At 32.8% G+C, this 5,483-nt stretch overlaps 1 long non-coding RNA gene across 1 annotated transcript; it reads right to left on the bottom strand.

The window, feature by feature from the left end:
• Window positions 1–558: 558 nt before the first annotated feature.
• Window positions 559–1,975, bottom strand: LOC107618041 (uncharacterized). Its single transcript, XR_001615127.3, has 3 exons — window positions 1,553–1,975; window positions 1,343–1,393; window positions 559–897 (listed from the first exon to the last, which is right to left on the bottom strand). It is a non-coding gene; the product is annotated as an uncharacterized LOC107618041 (long non-coding RNA).
• Window positions 1,976–5,483: the final 3,508 nt, after the last annotated feature.

Below are 5,483 nucleotides of genomic sequence, written 5' to 3' on the forward strand. Positions count from 1 at the left end.
ATTTTTATAGTGGGACCTATTTATATAAAGATGTCAAAAATATCTTTTTTTAGAGATATTTTTTAATAATTAAAATTTAACACATATAACTGATTAAATTGTGTTATTTTTATTAAAATTAGACAGAATAAATTAGTTTAGCCAAAAAACTAATAAATTAATTTTGAACCGGTCTAAATTAATATTTTTTTTTATAAAAGATCTCTATTATAAAAAATAACTAAAATAGCCCTATTATATATATATATATATATATATATATATATATATATATATATATAATTTTAAAAATTTTAAATCCTAACCATATGACGGCAGAGAAAAAAAAGTATTAGAATTTAGGATTCTCAAAATTAATATATATAATAGGAGTATTTTAGTCATTTTTTATAATAGGAGTATTTTAGTTATTTTCTATAAAAAATAATATTAATTTAGACTAGTTCAAAATTTGGTTCACCATTTTTCGGTCAAATTAATTTGACTGGCTTAATTTTAACAAAAATTAACACGGTTTGATTAATTATACGTGTTAAATTTTAATTATTAGAAAACATCTTAAAAAAAAAACGTTTTAGATGTCTTTATTTGAGTGGCTCCCCTCTATATTACTATCCCTTACGCTTTGTTGTACAATTACATTATTGTAAAAAATGAGAAATGTCATTTAAGTACAAATACATTGCAAAAAGTGCTAGAGTTATCACGAGGCTGTGTGGTTTCGTCTTCTCTACTTGTAGCTTCCTCTTTGCTTTCACAAGTTTGCAAATGACATACAGACCTTTGATAAGATGGAAGCTTAGCAGATTCATACAAGTAGATGATGTTGGTAATCTTCAACTTATTCAAGTAGCAGATTCAACACATAATTACCAAAGAGCTTATATTGTGTACCTGCTGATGAAACCAACTTGAAGTATTAGAGGCTGTAGTTATGGGGGTTAGAATTTTGCAGAATCATGGGAAGAGATAATAGTAACATAATCAAGAAAGAAAAAACAAGCCACAAATCCTAACATGGAAGATCAAATACCAATTATTATTGCATCTATACTTGGTAGCTTTCATTATTCCTAATAAACCTAAACAGTTTCATTCCCCATTATATCGTACATACTGTGCAATCACGGAGCCTCCATTGATGCAACTAAACTTTTCTTTATGACTATTAGTTTCTTCTTCTTTCAAGTCGCTTTATGATGATTAGTTGAACTTGAAAGAAATGAAGATTAATAAAATGGACATTGCCTGAGAGAAGAAAGCCTGAAAATTAAAAAATGTGTGTTTATGAGGTGATGGTGATGATCATTCAATTCATGAGGCCTGAAGGTAGAGAAGATACCATTCAAGTTTGGTGGCAATGAGAATGTAGCTTTCTCCATATGGCGTGAGCCTGAAAATTAAATTGAAGCGTATACATCATGTATGGTTGTGAACTAAAAACTTTAATCAAAACAAAAGAGTATGAGCTAATTGATCACAAATTAACTCTAATTAGCATCAATTATCACAAATTAAAGAACAAATACAATATTCTAAAATTCTAACCCACCTTCTAAGAGGTTTCAACCAACTTCATCGTAATCATTCTATCATCAGACAATCACAATCAAATATAATCTTCCAATAAAATTCTCATAATTGCATAACATAGAGATAAGTAAAATAGAGGAAAAGGACAATGGACGCAAAACATCACCGGATAGGATCAGTAGCAAAATGGCACCAGAGGTGTAGCTCAAGAGAGAAAACAATTCCTACAGCTACAACAAGGGTTTTGATCTGGCGATTTAACTCAATGTAATAGCATCAACAATGGACACGGTGGAAGAAGAGTCCAACAGTGACAAAGATAGAATAGAGCCACCTAAGCATGGCAAAAGCATCGGTGCATAAGAAGATGAAACTGAGGATAGAGATGAAGAAGAAGAAGATGCCAAAAAAAGAAGAGGAAGCACAATGATAACGAGAATGAAGGAGAAGAAAAATATAGGGAGCAAAAAATATGAAGAGGAGAAAAAAAATAATAGGATAATTTTGTTATTTTCAGTCTTATTATTTAGTCATTTTTTATAAATATCAAATAAATTAATTTATTTTAATAATTTTTATATAAAAGAATTTTTTAATAATTAAATATTTTTAATAGTTCTTGAAAATAATTATTATTTTTTTAAATTAGAGTTTAAATTTTGTTTTAATTTTTGTGTTTATATTCTAAATAGTTATTCAAATGTCCCTATAAAAATTTGTATCATATGTACAAATTGTTTGCTAAATACAAAAAGGTTTTTACCACTTATAAAAAGTAATATTTATTAATTATTTTATCACATTTTTAAATTATTCAAGGATTTATTTGTCATTCGTATTTTTAATTATTATTTTTCAGCATATAAACTTTCAAGTAAAATTTTAATAATTTACCCATAGAAAATTTTATTAAAATCATCTAACGATCATGGTGAGGGAAGTAGCTTATTATAATATTAACATCTAGTACATTATAAGAGGACACCGGACATAGCGGCAGTTTTTTTTCATAATTAGCGACGGTTTTAAATTGTCGCAAAATTAAATACTGGCGGTTTAGTGAACCGTTCTGGTTATGGGCACGAGGAAGTGATTTTACGGCGGTTTTCAGCAACTGTTGGTATCGTTGAATCAGTATTTAGCGATAACTAATTTAGCGACGATTTTAAACCGCCGCGATATACAAGTATTAGGATCCCGCTTAATTTTTACCGGCAGATATGAACCGTCACAATGTTATTACGTATTTCTTTTAATTTAGGATAGTTTTCGGCGGTAATAAAACAGCCGCTAATTTCAATTCAAATTTAAAAAAAAAATTGGATTTTCCTTTTAAAAGATGCTGATTTTTTTTTGTTAAATTTTAAAGATATATTTTTTTGGCTTTTTTAGATATTTTTAATACCATAAATCTTAATATTTTTCATCTATTGAATCTAAACTTGTGGCAAAAACAACAAAATTAACTGAAAAACAAAATCAACATAATAAATCTCTTGCTAAGAATTGCATAGTCAAATTCAAAAAAAAAATGTTTGCTTCAAACCAAAATAAGTCCAATCGTAGGATTCTATTTTTCACTCTGTCTTTACATGGAATTCATCCAGCAGCGATGTCTGGTGGTAGCTCTTCACCCTGCCGTTGAAATAGATATCTCAAAGCAATCTCCATCGCCTGTCTCTATTTCTTCTCTACTGCTGTTTCATCCTCCATCGCCTTCCTTTTCAACTTCTCAGCTTCCAACTCTGCCTATAGTTCAAGCAGCTTCCTCTGTGTGTCCTCTACTTGGACTCCATTCCCCGGCAGATGCGAATTCGAACGAAAAAGTTGACTAGGAGTCGTTCTGAAACCTACACCACGCACACTACCCGGTTTTTCTTTTCCGAGAACTTGAGCAATCACATTATTTTGAGACAACACTCTAGAAGACTCATCATGTTGCTCAATCTCCTCAAGTCTTTCTTACAGACATAAATCAGTGAAAATAATCATTTTGTTGATTGGTTTATCTCATGTCAAGAACATGCCAAATAAGATGATTAACTGCATGACTTTCATCACAGTAAAATAACATTCAACAACTACAACTCTACAAGTATATTAATGAGTCAACAACTTATACTCTCATACTAATAAAGGGATCTATTTTAAAAAATAAAAGGGTAAAACACAATAAGTTAAACAATTAACCTATGTGAGATCATAATGTTATCGATCAATTATAATAAGTAGTACTTGCACCAATTGCTCTTGCTTCATCATTGATATAGGTGCCATTTTTTTTGTGTACTGTTATCCATAACTTTCTTCTACCGACTCTCCTCTTGATGAGCGGATAATTTATACCCTTTTTTGCATTATTTTTACTTAGTTTCTAGTATGTTTTAGTTACTTTTTATTATATTTTTTTAGTTTTTATGCAAAAATCACATTTCTGGACTTTACTATGAGTTTGTGTATTTTTCTGTGATTTCAGGTATTTTCTGACTGAAATTGAGGGACCTGAGCAAAAGTCTGATTCAGAGGTTGAGAAAAGATTGCAGATGCTGTTGGATTCTGATCCTCCTATACTCGAAGTGAATTTTCTGGAGCTATAGAAGTCCAATTGGCGCGCTCTCAATTGCGTTGGAAAGTAGATATCTTGGGATTTCCAGCAATATATAATAGTCTATACTTTGCCTGAGATTTGATGGCCCAAATTGGCGTTTAACGCCAGCCAGAGACCCTTTTCTGGCGTAAAACACCAGAACTGGCACCAAAACTGGAGTTAAACACCCAAACTGGCATCCAAGCTGGCGTTTAACTCTAGAAATGGCCTATTCACGTGTAAAACTCAATGCTCAGCCCAAGCACACACCAAGTGGGCCCCGGAAGTGGATTTCTGCACTATCTGCACTTAGTTACTTATTTTTCTGTAATCCCTAGTAACTAGTTTAGTATAAATAGCACTTTTTACTATTGTATTCGGGGAGCTTATGCCATAATTCATGTTTGGAGGGACTTCTTTCTCTTATGTATTTTCTACGGTGGAGTTTCTACACCTCATAGATTAAGGTAAGGAGCTCTGCTGTTCTTCATGAATTAATGCAAGTACTATTGTTTTTCTTTCAATTCACGCTTACTTCTTCTCCAAGATATACTCTCGTACTTAATTCAGTTAAGTCAGAATAAAGGGGTGACCCGTGACAATCACCCACTATCTTCGTTACTCGCTTAGCCAAGATCCGCGTGCCTGACAATCATAAGCGGTCTACATGATGTTCAACGTAGTCATTGGACGACAGCTGGAGTATAATCTCTTGGGTCTCTAATCCACGATTTGCATCGCCTCTCCTGACAACAGAGCATCTGAATTCGTGAGATTAGAACCTTCGTGGTATAGGCTAGAACCAGTTGGCAGCATTCCTGAGATCCGAAAAGTCTAAACCTTGTCTGTGGTATTCCGAGTAGGATCTGGGAAGGGATGACTGTGACAAGCTTCAAACTCACAAATGTTGGGTGCAGTGACAGTGTGCAAAAGGATAGAGAGATCCTATTCCGACGCTAGTGAGAACCGACAGATGATTAGCCGTGCGGTAGCTGTACCTGGTATTTTTCATCCGAGACGAGAAATCCGACAGTTGATTAGCCGTGCAGAGATCGTACCTGGTATGTTTCATCCGAGAGGATCATACAGCTTGCCATGGAAGGGAGAACGCATGATTGGAAGAAGGCAATAGGAAAGCAGAGGTTCAGAAGCAACAAAGCATCTCCAAATGCTTATCTGAAATTCCCACCAATGAATTACATAAGTATCTTTATCTTATTTTATGTTTTATTTATCTTTTAATTATCAACACTCATAACTATTTGAATCCGCCTGACTAAGATTTACAAGATGACCATAGCTTGCTTCAAGCCGACAATCTCTGTGGGATCGACCCTTACTCACATAAGGTATTACTTGGACG

The sequence above is a fragment of the Arachis ipaensis genome, chromosome B1 (assembly GCF_059453495.1).
Source record: "Arachis ipaensis isolate K30076 ecotype BB chromosome B1, ASM5945349v1, whole genome shotgun sequence".
NCBI lineage: Eukaryota > Viridiplantae > Streptophyta > Magnoliopsida > Fabales > Fabaceae > Arachis > Arachis ipaensis.